The sequence below is a fragment of the Mustela putorius genome, unplaced genomic scaffold (genome assembly GCF_011764305.1).
Source record: "Mustela putorius furo isolate JIRA1106 unplaced genomic scaffold, ASM1176430v1.1 tig00000460_pilon_pilon_pilon, whole genome shotgun sequence".
Classification (NCBI taxonomy): domain Eukaryota; kingdom Metazoa; phylum Chordata; class Mammalia; order Carnivora; family Mustelidae; genus Mustela; species Mustela putorius.
The window spans coordinates 10,173,160-10,187,339 of NW_025421389.1; the positions used below are offsets into that span (position 1 = coordinate 10,173,160).

The 14,180-nt window shown below is 38.2% G+C and overlaps 1 protein-coding gene across 8 annotated transcripts in view; it reads left to right on the forward strand.

Annotated features, from left to right (window-relative positions):
* The first annotated feature begins 276 nt into the window (after positions 1-276).
* ZBTB44 (zinc finger and BTB domain containing 44) overlaps positions 277-14,180 on the forward strand; it is a 67,443-nt gene continuing 53,539 nt past the window's right edge. Inside the window, exons 1-2 of one of the 8 annotated variants that reach the window (XM_045080345.1) lie at positions 279-857; positions 2,013-2,066. The gene's annotated coding sequence lies outside the window, so the exon portion shown is untranslated. Of the gene's footprint in view, positions 858-2,012; positions 2,067-2,099; positions 2,183-14,180 lie in introns of all 8 variants that reach the window. The other 7 variants (XM_045080346.1, XM_004763924.3, XR_006606870.1 and 4 more) reach the window with 7 other exon arrangements.

Consider the following 14,180-nt stretch of genomic DNA (forward strand, 5'->3'; position numbering starts at 1 on the left):
AGAGGCTAGAGGAAGGCCAAACTGGGCAGTACTTCTACCGCATATGAATGTAAATCCGCACATACACAAACGCACACAGACGGTATCAAAATCCACGGGTGTGTAAGGAGACCTCACCACCCACAGTTCAAATCCCAAGGACCAGGAGCGGCCTCTTCTGCGCTTGCGCATTAACCGCGTTTTCGCCACCCCCCCAACCCCGCTGGCGCCCCGCCCCCGAGCTCATTCTGCCCCACCCACTTTCCCTCCCCTTCCCCAGCCCGGCCGCCCGCGCAGAGCACTGTGGGACACAAACAAAGTGCCCCCAAACAGGCTGGAGTGAGCGGAGCGGCAACGGCCGCGGCGCCGGCCCGCACGCGCGCGGCGGCGGCTCCCTCCCAACCTCCCCCTCCCCTCCCCTCACTCCCTTTCCCCTTCCCCACCCCGCCCCATCGAGAAAACGCGAGCCGTCGCCGCGCTCCCCAAACCGCCGCCTACCTTCGGCCAACCGCCCCCAACGGCCGCCAGCGCGCGGCTCTCCGGGCCCCCTCGCTCCTCCCCTCAGGCCCCTCCGAGAGCCGCGGGTGCTTCCCTCCCGCCGCTTCGCCCTCTCCCACCTCCCAGGCACGCTGCTGGTTGTGCCGCCATGCCCCAGCCACAGGCTGTCCACGGGCCTAGGCGCGGCGGCCCGAGATAGGGTCCCCTCAGCCTCCCCGGGGAGGAGAGAGGCCGCGAGCCGCGCGCTCCGCCCCCTCCCCCCGGGCTGTCGCCCCGCCGCCGCCGCCGCCGCCGCCGCCGCCACCTCGCCGCCTCAGCCTGGCGGGGAGGAGGAGGAGGAGGAGCACCAGGCCTCCGGGCCCCGGCACCGCCGCCCTCAGGTAATGGGGAAAGGGGGGCGAGCGGGCCGTTTGGCCCCAGCGGGGGCAATAACTAGCCACTCCTCGCCGCCAGTGCCCTCGGGGTGCGTCCGCCCAGGGGCTGACACCACCACGCGTCCCCCATCTGGCGCTGGACGGAAAGGAAAGCCTGATCTTGTCACCCAATCCGCTCCGGGAGACACCCCATAGGGTCCCCTCATTGGCATTTAATCCTTCAAGGAGGAGACTAGCCTTCGGCCCCCCAGTTGGAAATCACCCCGATCGTTCCGGGTGCTCCCCATCATTTGCATGCCCATTTGCCCAACACCCTAACCCAAAGAAGGCAGAGGTGTTACCTCCTCTCACCTGGTCGAACCCGAGACCTGTCCCCCCCACCTCCCCCCACCACCGTGTCCCCTGCTGCCTTTTCTCTGGTACTGGAAAGAAAAGAATCGCACTCTTAAAAAATAATAACAAACACCTCTTTTTCCTCTCTACCTGAGGATCACTCGGCATCTAGTTATTTTCTGCTGGCCTAGCCAGAAAAAAGGGGGTTACCTGCAAGTGAAATGACAAGTACATTAGAACTGATGAAAGGAAATTGCATCCTTGTAAGTTCTATAAATCTTAACCAGAATTTAGAATAAAGATTAGTAATTGTGTACTTTACTGAAACTTACAGAAATGAAGACAAAAACTTAAGTTTTTTCAACATATAAATAAATCTGTTGAGGTCAGGAAAAAATTCTCTTCCACTTATTTTCTTACAGGTTTTTTCAGATACAGACTAACACCATAAGCACATAAACAATTTGATAGGATGGCAAATAGTTTGGCTTGGTAAAATTTTTGTGATTTCCTTTTGCCTAGGCTTTCAGTTAGAATTATTGGATTAGAAAAAGTATTATATAAATCTTCATTTCCCTCATTACTTCACATTGACTGCCAGTGGATTAATAATATTTAATTGTACCTAATGTAGTTTCCTTATCACGCAATGTGAAAATAATGAAAGAAATGTTTTCCTGTAGTCTTGTATTTTAGGAAGGTAACATTCATTAATTATGGAAACCAGATTTACTTATTTTGTGCACTACAGGCATTTTACGTATGTAATCTTATTTAATCCTCAGAACAACCTAATGATTTAGATACTGTTACTTTAATTTTATATAGATGAGACAAATAACACAGCTAGAAGTGAAAATTGTACCCAGATATAATCGCAATGTGAGTATATTTCTGCTTTGCCTCTCAATACAGGAACACTTTTTCAACCTTATAATGAAAAATTTGTCTTAATGAAATTGAGAAAGAAATACTGAATACTCCACTGTGTAGATTCAGTGAGTAATATTTATTGTTCGGTCTTCACTTCTCCCTTTCTGTGTCTCTGTGGGTGTGACCATTTGAAAGTAAGTTGCATACAACAGGACCCTCAACTATTTGAGCATGCATTTCCTAAAAATAAAGGGCATTCTCCTACTTATCCCAAACATCGTTATCAACTTCTTTCTAAATTAACAATCCGTATGCAGATTTCCTCTTTATTCTAAAATCTCCTTGAGAAATTTGTCCTTTTCTGAAGTCAGTCAAGATTAATGTATTGCATTTGATGATTATCCCTTTTAAAAAGAATAATACCCATCTCCTTTTTTTCTAACACTTAATTGACCAAACCAGTTGTCTTACAGAATACTTCGGCATTCTAGATTTGTCTGTTTCTTCTTAGTGGCATTTAACTTATAACCCAACCCCTTGAATTTTCTGTTACTGGAAGTTAGATCTCCTTTGGCAAGAATAAGGGATACTATGTACTTCATACTGCTTCACAAACTGGTATATGTTGTCAGATTGCTATACTATTAGTGATGCCAAATGACCACTCAAGTGGTGACTGCCAATCTGTTATAAGGGTGTGGTTTGCTGTTTGTGATTTGTACATCATCTTGGGGTAATACTTGACACCAAGCAAATATCCTGTTCCTGGCCACCTTTTGCTTAGTGATTTTAACACTCTTTGGTGGCTCTTGATTAAATCTGTTTTATGGAGATTAAAATGTAAAAACGATTTCCTTCATTAGCTAGGGATAAACTAAAGTTCTTCCTACAAATGTGCAGTAAATGCTTGATTTTTTCCCTTTGATTATCAGTATTCAGAGAAAGGATTGGAGAAATAGTTACCCCAGTGGTTGCAAATGAGATTTTTTTTCCTTCTTTTTTTTTTTTTTTTGCGAGATACACTTTGGACTCATGGTATTTAGTGTATTTATTCATTTTTTAAAAGAACTGTTACAGTCATTTTTCTTTTTGATCAGATTGTCCCAGATTTGGATAGTAGGAACCTTTTCAACCTGGCTCCTGTGTCCTTTTTTTTTTTAAACACTCCTGATTGCCATTGGAGCATTCTTGGAGTGCTTTCAGGCACAAGATACCCAACGCTTACCTTGTTACTTTCTTTGTTCTAGATCTGGAATGGGCTGTCTATCTAAGGAGTCTTGGTTCTGTTTGATGAGAAAGGGTATATAGAAACCAAGATCAGGATGTGGATATATTCATATTCATTGCTGCTGGAGTGTCATTGCTTCAAGACCCTTTCAGAGGAAAGAACTAAAAAATGGTTTTTTGCTTATTTGTTGAATTCTAAGTTTATAGTGATATATCCAGTTCGAATTTAACATAGCAGACTTTTCCTTCTTTGATTTTATATTTGTCTCTTAAATGAAAATCTTGGTGCATGATATAAAGGGTATATAATCAGAGTATTTATGGTGTTCAGAAGTCACTTGAAATACTTTTCTGTTTATTTAAGCTACTAATTTGATACAGTTCATTTGTTTTATTTATTATTTTGGGGTTTTCTTTATTTTTGAATATGTCAAATATATGGTTCAATACATAGTTCAAAAGACAACTGTTTTTAAAAGTATGGTTAAAGAAGCCTCACCCAAATTAATTTTTAAGATGAAGTAGACCCTTTAGTATCTAATATATTCTCATATGTTTTAACTGCAGAAGGCTTAGCAGTATGTTACTTCCTTGAAGTGATGTAGGAGTAATTTTAAATTTTGCAATTAGATTCTGATTCCTCTGGCAAAGAGAAAGAATTAAGACTAATCCTTGAAGGTGAGCAGAAAAATATACTTCAAGCTTCTGCACACTTTACTTGAAAATCAAGTCTTTAAAGAGGTATGGAGATGGTGGAAGTTTTATGAATCCATCTACTTGAATGCCACAAAAAAACCCGACATGCAGTCTGTGGATATAAAGGGCATTCGGACGTGTAATCAGTGACAACAGCATGTTTTGTTTGGATTGGGCAAAATTTGATAGAAATTATAATTAGGTATTTAAATGAGAGTTTAGGAGGGAGCAGTGGTTGTCTAAAGTGGGCAGAGGACAGTCAGTTTATCTCAATCACCTACCACCCAGGTGCTATAAAAAGCAAAAGATGCGGCCCATGTGTTTTCCTCTTTGTGTGCTATCACTGCTTTGGGTAACAGAGTGAACATCAATTTCCTTCAGGGAGTGGAGTGGGAAAATGGAGAATGTTTGTGCTTTGGACCCATTCACTTATTCTGTCCTCAATCTCAGTAAAAAGAGATTTCCTAATATTAGAACACATAAAGTAAATAATAGAACACATAAAGTAAGGGGGGAAATGTCACAAACAGTTGCATAAGTATGTATAACCACATGACAGGTAGAACCAATTGTGATAGAGTGAAGGGGAAAATACACTAAGAATATTGCTAACATTCGTTGAACCCTTTCAGAAAGTCAACATTGTACTAAACATTTTATTTCATTTAAATTTCACATTAACTCTTTGATATGGCTGCTAATATCTTATTTTGCGAGTAAGGAAACTGTAATCCAGCTTTCACACTCAAGTCTGTCTTCAGAATTAGCATTATACTACTTTGGTACACCTCATAGCTAAATATAATGGGTAGTAAAATATATTTCATTAACCATGAATTAAAGGAAGTACGGGACTGATGTTTGTCCTGTAGCAACACTGAAGATTGTATGTCAAGAGCCCCAAGTGCTTGTCATATCTATTACACATCTTTAGTATATCAGACTTTGCTTCAGAAACTGCATTTAGATACCATTTTAATAGGTATTTAAATAGTAGAGCATCAGGGCGCCTGGGTGGCTCTTGATTTCACCCCAGGTCATGATCTCAGGAGCATGTGATTGAGCCACACTTCTAGCTTTGCGCTTGGGAGAGTCTGCATGGGATTCTCTGTCTCCCTCTCCCCACCCCCCATTCCTACACCCTACATAGTCTCTCAATCAGTCAAACTTTGCATAAGTGAATAAATAAGCATCGAAAATCAAGGTGGATTGGTGGATGGATAGATATGTGATAAAACAAGTATAATAATGTTAACGGTAGAATCTAGGTATGGTTATGCACATATTCACCTGTAAAATTCTTTAAATTTTGATCCATCTGAGATTTTTCATAATAAAATATCAGGAGTGATTAGCAATATATTGTTATAAAACATTGATAGTTCTGTAAAAACCAGTAACATGCTATATCCTCTATGCCTACAGTGATTTTCTTAAATTTTTAGTAAGTCTTCCTAGCCCTATAAAGGATAAAAATTGTCACCGAAAATGATCAAGAGTCAAAGACTGTTGTTGTAAAGGGGTTTACTTCATCAGTTCAGAGGCTCTTTTTTTTTTTTTTAAGATTTTATTTATTTATTTGACAGAGAGAGATCACAAATAGGCATAGAGGCAGGCAGAGAGAGAGAGAGGAAGAAGCAGGCTCCCCGCTGAGCAGAGCCTGATGCGGGACTCGATCCCAGGACCCTGAGATCATGACCCGAGCCGAAGGCAGCTGCTTAACCCACTGAACCACCCAGGCGCCCAGTTCAGAGGCTCTTAATTAGGCTCCTTCCAGCTATAGTTTTGAGTATCTTTATAAATATTAGATATATTAAATTTGTATATATACTTTTTCCCCCTATGATGTTCTGATACTCGGAGGACTGCTGTTGAGCATACTTTTCATGTAAGCTTTTTGGGCTGTTTTTACTTTAAATGCCTCACATTGACAAAACAAACAGTTCTCAGTGTACCAGAGAATGATTGGGAGAAACTTATCCCCTGGTGGACTGAAAGCCACATTAGTTTTCTTTGTTCTTTATATTGGAAATGCATTGCCCCATTTTAGACAGTGAGCTGGAAGTCTCTAGATTCTTAGTCATAGAATCTAAAATAATGATTGTATACCTTAGATTTATATTATAATCCTGCTTGAAGGGCATATTGACTTATTACATTTATTTCTTCGCTAACATTTTTAGTGCCAAGGGTGACCTTAGCTAGCACATTTTTACATAACTGATTTTGGAGTAAATCACTTGCTTGAGTTGTATCATCATGGTATTTCATATTGATATCTCTGTCTTAGAATAGTGAAAACTGATAGATGAAACTTATTAATGTCTCACTCTTGGAGAACAGAACCATCCTTGTTTCCACATTGAGTGTTCTTCTATTAGTAATTTTTGGTATAGCTTTAAAAACTTGAAAATGTTTTATAAGTGATCAGTTTATAATGTCAGTTCTGTATTGCTATCCTACAGTAGTTAAAATGTATGTATTTTATATATGTTGAGGGAATTTGGTTATTTATTTGGTTTTGATTGTTTTTGGTGCATTCAGCATAACTACAGATATCTTGGGGGTAGCATATAACCCAAGACTTTGAATCTCTGGAATCAGGATTTTGTAGAACTTTCACCCCTCTGACTTCTGAAACAACTTTAGATAATTATTTTTAAATTATTTCCTCTTAATTCAGATCTTAACCTAAGTGTCTGATCCTCACCTACTTTTAGCAAGCAAAAGCAAGCATATTTAGTACTAGTCTCTATTAAATATTGTATTTGTGCTCTCTGCTAAAATTAAGAAATCTTTGGTCTAAACAAAAATAAAATAAAATGTTAAGAGTTTCCAGGGCTTGGGCATACTTGTTTTGCTTCATTTCGTTTTTCTCTTACTGCTGTTGTTTAACTGGGGAGGGAGGGTGTTGTATAGTTTCTTTCTTCTACTTTTAATTTTTTCTCCTTTTTACGTTTTGATTTCCTCTATCCCACCCCCCCCCCCCGCCTTTTTTTTTTTGGTCTCTTTGCTTCTCCTTTCTGCTTTGGATCTTCCAACACTGCTCATTTCCTTTTTTGTAGCTTTCTTTTACTTGATGAGCACAGTTGCTTTATTTTTGATGCCTTTTCCATGCCTTATAAAACTATACAAACCATACCTGTATGAGAATTATTTCTATTTACAGGAATTACTGCCTCTCTTTGTTTTTTATTGTTTCTTCCTCATTTCTTTTACTTCCTTCAGTTAGGTTTACTTAGCTTTACTTTGAGAGCTAGCACACACTGGGTTCACATCTTGACTCTTAAACTTACTGTATGTGGTTTTGGGCCAGTTTCCTTAACTTCTTTGTGCTTCGTTTTCCTTACTGGTAAAATGAAGATACCAAAGTGTTACCTATCCCAAGATTGTGTGAAAATTAAATTATTTAATATGTAAAAATACTTAGAACAATGCTTGGTGTATATTGAGTACTGTTTAAGTATTAAGTAAGATTATTGTTCTTTTAAAAAAAAAAAAAAACTAGTTCAAAGCCACAGATTATTTTTTGGCAGTTTATTGAGATAAAACTAAAAAGCCGTAGGTTATTGCCACTACAAATTGTGATCTCCCAATTTTATTTGGGTCTTCGGTACCTCCTAGCCATCATTATAGGGTTTTTTCTCAACATTTTTCTCGTTTCATTTTCCTCAAAATTGTACTTTTATCTTTTCTCTTCTCAGCAGTCTTCCTCTACCTGTAGTTTCAAAGAGAAATAATAGAAAAGCCAAAGCTATCAGACAAGAACTCTCACTACTTGTCACCACCCACCTATAAACTTAGCTGTAACTGCACTTTTCCTTTTCTCTTGTTTCCTATCACTGGGTCTCCTTCTGTTTAAGGCTAATTTTTTTACTCATGCACTGACTCTAGTTTCTGCCTATGTAGGGACCTTGTGCTATTATCGCTGTTTCCTCTGTCTTTAACTTTTCCTTCTTTGAGTCTTTCCAACCACTGTCAAAACATTTCTATATTTTACTATAATAAAAACAATATATCTGGGGAGGAAACATTCTCTAATTTCTCCCATTCTATAAAAGTACCAGTATCCTCCCTTCAGCCCTTATTTCCCTCCAACTAACTCTCTTGCTCTATCTTTAGAAACAGACTTCTTCAGATTGAATTGTCTCTACTTACAGTTTTCACTTCCTCATTTCTGTATACTCTTTTTCTTTGTTGCAGTCTGACTCTACTATATGCTGTTATAAGATCATCAATATTTCTTGTGGCTAAATCAGATAGACTGGTTTATATCTTATTTGACCTATTAGCAGCATTTGACACTGACAACCACTCCTTGAAATACTTGGTTTTTGGAATATTCTACCTTCCTGGTCCTTCAGAATAACTTTTTTCCAGATTTTCTTTTTGCTGCCTCCCACCATCTTTTTCCTCCTCTTGCTTTCCTTGATCATTTTAGCTAAAAGTTTATCAATTTTGGATCCTAGCTAATGATCCTCTTTAAAGGACCATTTGGGCTTTAACTTGTTCTGGGTCTGTTTCCTACTCTATGTCTGTGCTTCATTTCCTTCTGTTTGTTTTGAGCTTGCTTTGCACTCTTTCTAGCTTCTTAAAGTAGAACAGTAGGCCATTGATTTTTTTTTTTTAATTCTAGTGAAATACAGCTTTAAAGACTTGTTACCTTAACTATTTTAAGTCTACAGTTCGATGGCATAAAATACATTCACGCTCTTAATGCAACCATTAGTGCCATTCATCTCTAAAACTCTTCATCTTGCAAAACTATAACTGTGTACCCATTAAACAGTAACCCCCATTCTCCTCCCTTCCCAAGCCCCTGGAACCCACCCTCCTACTTTTTTTTCTGTGAATTTGACTACTCTCTAAACCTCATATTGGTATTAGACAATGTCCTTTTGTGACTGGTTTATTTCATTTAGCATAGCTGTCCCTGGGATTTATTCATATTGTACTGTGTATCAGATTTCCTTCATTTTTAAGACTAAATCATATTCTATTGTATGTGTATACCATATTTCCTTTATCTTCCGTTGATGGACACTTGGAGTACCTCTGCCTTTTGGCTATTGTGAATAATGGTCTCATGGATATTTGTGCACAAAAGATGTTCATGTGCCTGCTCTCATTTCCTTAGGATATATACTCAGAAGTAGAATTGCTGGATAATATGATATTCTATTAAGTTTTTTTTTTTTTTAAGATTTTATTTATTTATTTGACAGAGAGAGACACAACCAAGGAGGGAACACACAAGCAGGGGGAGTGCTTCCAGCCAAGCCAAGCCAGGGAGCCTGATGCGGGCCTCCATCCCAGGACCCTGGGATCATGACCTGAGCCGAAGGCAGATGCTTAACAACTGAGCCACCCAAATGCCCCTCTATTTTTTAAGTGTTTTAGGAACGCCCATACTGTGTTCCACAGTGGCTATACTTAATATTCCCACCAACAGTGCACAAGGATTTTTTCCTTACACATTCTCACCAACACTTGCTACTTTTTGTGTATTTTGTTGTGTTTTATTTTATTTAATAAGAGCCATTCTGATGGGTAGAAGGTGGTAGGTGTGTGATTATAGGCCACTGATTTTTAGACATTCTTTTCTAATATATGTATTGAAAACTATAAATATTACCCCAAGCAATGCTTTAGCAACATCCTACAAATCTTAATAATGTATTTTAATTATTACTCAGTTAAAAATACTTTCCAGTTTCCTTTGTTGCTTCCTTCAGTCAACATGTGAATTATTTCAGTATTTTGTTTCCAAATATTTGGGGTTTTCTTGATAACTCCTTGATTTCTAATCGTATGTGTTTATGTATGGTGAAAGAACATTTTCTTTTTTTTTTTTCCCTTTGAGAGAACATTGTGTACATTCGTTCATTTAAACTTTGTTAAGATTTGTCTTAATGGTCCAGCATATCTGTCTTGATGAGCATACTGTGTTGTTCTTGAAAAGAGTATGTATTCTGCACTATAAATATCAGGTCAAGGTGGTTGATGGTATTATTCAGATCTTTTATGTCTTTTTAGTAACTTTGGAGTAGGAGCTAGTTCTGTCAGTTATTGAGACAGATATTAAAAGTTCCAAGGGGCGCCTGGGTGGCTCAGTGGGTTAAGCCGCTGCCTTCGGCTCAGGTCATGATCTCAGGGTCCTGGGATCGAGTCCCGCATCGGGCTCTCTGCTCAGCAGGGAGCCTGCTTCCCTCTTTCTCTCTCTCTCTGCCTGCCTCTCCATCTACTTGTGATTTCTCTCTGTCAAATAAATAAATAAAATTAAAAAAAAAAAAAAGTTCCAAGTATTATTGTGTATTGTCTTTCTCCTTAACTCTGTCAGTGTTTACTGCTTATATTTTAAAGCATTGTTATTAGGTGCACACACATTTCTTACTGTTACACACTTCTATCTCCAATAATATTTTTGTCTTGAAGTCTGTCTGATAATAAAAATAGGGAACTCAGCCTACCTGTCTTCATTGTTTGCATGGTAAATCTTCCTAACATACCTGTGTCCTCTTATTTATTTCTTAAAAAGAGCATACAGTTGGACTTGCTTTTTTATTCCTATTCTGCCTTTTAGTTGAAATGTTGAGTCCATTAAAATTTAGTGTAGTTAAATCAAGTCCAGAATCAAATTATTGGCAGGGTTGGTTCCTTCTGAAGGAAGGAACCTATGAGGAATAAGCTCTGCCATTCCCTTTGCTTCTGTTAGTGCCATGGCTTCTGGCAGTAGGTCTCCAGGCTTTACTTGGTATTCTCCCTGTGTGTCTGCTTTCATTCAAATATCCCCTTTATGTAAGGACATCATAATTACCTCATTTTTTTTAAAGATTTTATTTATTTATTTGAGAGAGAGAGAATGCGCAGGGGAGAGGGGTAGAGGGAGAAGTTGAGTCCACTGTTTGGCTTGATCCCAGGATCGGGGATCAGGACAAGAGCTGAAGGCTGACGCTTAACCAACCGAGCCACCCAGGTGCCCCCCCAATTACCTCATTTTAACTTGATTACCTTTGTAAAGAGCCTGTTTCCAAATCAGGTGACATTTTCAGGTACTGGGGATTATATTAATCATATGGGGGGGGGGACAGTACAATCCATAATAAGACACATTTAAAGTTGGCAGCACTGTGAAGGCCTGTTGAGTAAAGTCACTGTAGTTGTTTCTAAAGGAAACACATTGAAACTCTTGAGTACTTGGTGTGAGGGCTTAAAAACTCTTCAGGGAAGAAAAGAAATCTCTTGAAATGCTAATTAGCTAAAACAGACTTGAATTTAACTTTCTCATGTAAGGATCCCAAAGAGTGAATAAGATCTGTCCTTTCTTTAAGCTTGCTTTCTAATAATAATGAATTGATACTAACAGCTGATATTCCTTACATACTGTGATTGAATCCTTATGAATGGCAACATGATGGGATAGGAGGAAGGGACTATGAATTTGAATTTTATAGTCAAATAGACTTCTGTTCAAATCCTGATTTTATTATTTATTTATAGGACAAAGGCCAAGTTAATTGTACCTTTGATTTCCTCATTTATAACTGGATTTTTAAATCCCTTTCTCAGAATCATGAATCCAGAGTGAGATAAAGACACCTGGTGAATTACTCAATATATATTAACTAATCTTCCCTTAATGTAGAAATTAACAATCAGCATGACTCTGGCTACAAGCAATGAGAGGAAATTCTAATAGTTCGGTTACTGGTCTAACTGATTTATTAAATCCTGGTAAATCTCAGTCTCTTTCTTAAACTCTGAAGTAATTAAAATCTTTGATTAAAAAATGGCTAGTTATAAAAGTTAAATGATTTTTTTATAGCTCAGATACAGTGATCCATCTGAAATTCTTTCTGAAACTTAATAAACACTTAAGGAAGACCCATGGGAAATAAACCATTGTCAAATTAAAGATCACAGACACTTTTATTATTACTGTTCAGAGAAAGTAAAAGTGTGTTCTCAAATATGAGTACTCAATGTGAATCTATTCTAAAAAGTATACTTCCTTTCATAGAAGAATACAGGTATTTGTTTTTGCTTTAGAACAAAATTTAAAATTGTGGTACTGTAATATTTGTAAAAAGTTAATTCTTAATGATAGTGAAAAACATCTTATTTTAACTTAATAACTTTCTAGAGAGAGAAGTAATTGAGTTGCAGTTTTCACTAGTTCACTTACATACATTTTCTGTGTAGTTTTAGCATGAAATTTTTTTTTTATAAACATATAATGTATTATTAGCCCCAGGGGTATAGGTCTGTGAATTGCCAGGTTTACACACTTCACAGCACTCACCATAGCATATACCCTCCCCAATGTCCATAACCCCACCACCCTCAGTTTGTTTTTATGACATTAAGAGTCTCTTACGGTTTGTCTCCCTCCTAATCCCATCTTGTTTCATTTATTCTTTCCTACCTCCCAAACCCACCACGTTGCAGCTCCACTTCCTAATATAAGGGAGATTATATGGTAGTTGTCTTTCTCTGATTGACTTATTTTGCTCAGCATAATACCCTCTAGTTCCATCCATGTTGTTGCAGATGGCAAGATTTCATTTCTTTTGATGGCTAGCATGAAATTTTTATCTTGAGTTATGGCTCTTCTGTTTTTTTTGTTTGTTTTATGGCTTATCTGTTCTTAAACTTTGCATGTCCTATATGTTAAACTCTAATTTATTCAGCATTTTTTAAGTGCTCTCTCTGTGTTAGGGAGAATACACACAGAATACACATAGCCTCAGCCTCTCACGTAGCATGTGTGTCCATAAGACCACAAGATCTACAAACAGTTGATCGCCTGTTATACATAAACTACTGAGGTTGAGCAGTGGTTCTTTTGTGGCCATAAATGGATGCCCAGTGAGAATCACTGCACTATAATAACCAGTGTTTCTAGTAAGAATATAATAGGTAAATGGTATAGAAGCAGAAATGATTAAGAACCTCCAGGTGTATCCAAATGAAGACTTTGCATAAATGTTCATAGCAGCTTTACTTGTAATAGCTTCAAACTGGAAATAACTCAAAAGTTTGTCAACAGTTAAATGAAAAACAGATTCTAATATATCTATACAATAGAATAGTACTCAGCAGTAAAAGGAATAAAAATTCTTGAGCCCAACAATGTGGATGAATCTCAAAATAATTTTATCCAGTGAAAGAACCCAGATAAGTAATAAAGTCTGTATTGTATAATTCTATTATATAAAGTTCTGGAAAATGCAGCTAATTTAAAATGAAAAGCAAATAATTAGTTGCTACAGAGGAATATAGAGGGGAAAATTGCAAAAAGACACAAAGAAACTTCTAGGGCTCACAGAAGTTTTCCTTATCTTGATTGTGGTGATGATGTATATGTCAAAACTAGTCAACTTGTATACTTTATATGCAATTTATTGTACATCAGGTATATCTCAAGTACTTATAAAATGTGTTTTAAAAACGCAGGTATGATCAATTTCATTAACATATTAGAATTGTCCCTGGGGAATAAGCCCTGGTAAAACCTAAGTTGGTCCTCTATCAAATGCCAAATTAGGGGTCAAGACAGAAAGTACTGTAGGAGTTAGGTGAAGGGAGGGGCAGCATTGATTAAAGTTAGGACAGGATTTAATTAAAGTCCGAGTTCCTGATTTGGAGCCCCTGTTAGGCTACTTATTTTCTCTGATACAATTTTTCTTCATCTTTAAAGGGGCTTCCTCATATATTTCACAAGGTTTTTAAGATCCAAAGAATATATATTTGAAAATACATTATAATCTGAAAAATACCATACAAATGAGAGGTATTGCTGGCATCTAGGGTAGAAGGAAGAACAAGTATAGTATTTGATCTGTTGAGACTGATAAGGAGGGGATTCTAAGAAAGGACCAGAGGTAGGGGAAGTGGAAATGTGTGTGATATATTTTGAGAAAAATCAAAATCAGTTTGGAGCAAAGAGTTGATGTTGGAGAGTAGAGAGGAAAAGATAGCAGCCAAAAAATGTAATAGAGTGGATGGAGCACCTGGATGGCTCAGTCCTTAAGCATTCGCCGTCAGCAAAGGTCATGATCCCCCAGAGTCCTAGAATCCAGTCAGTCCCACATCGGGCTCCCTGCTCTCCAGGAAGCCTGCTTCTCCCTCTCCCACTCCCTCTGCTTGTGTTCCCTCTCTCACTGTGTCTCTCTCTGTCAAATAAATAAGATCTTAAAA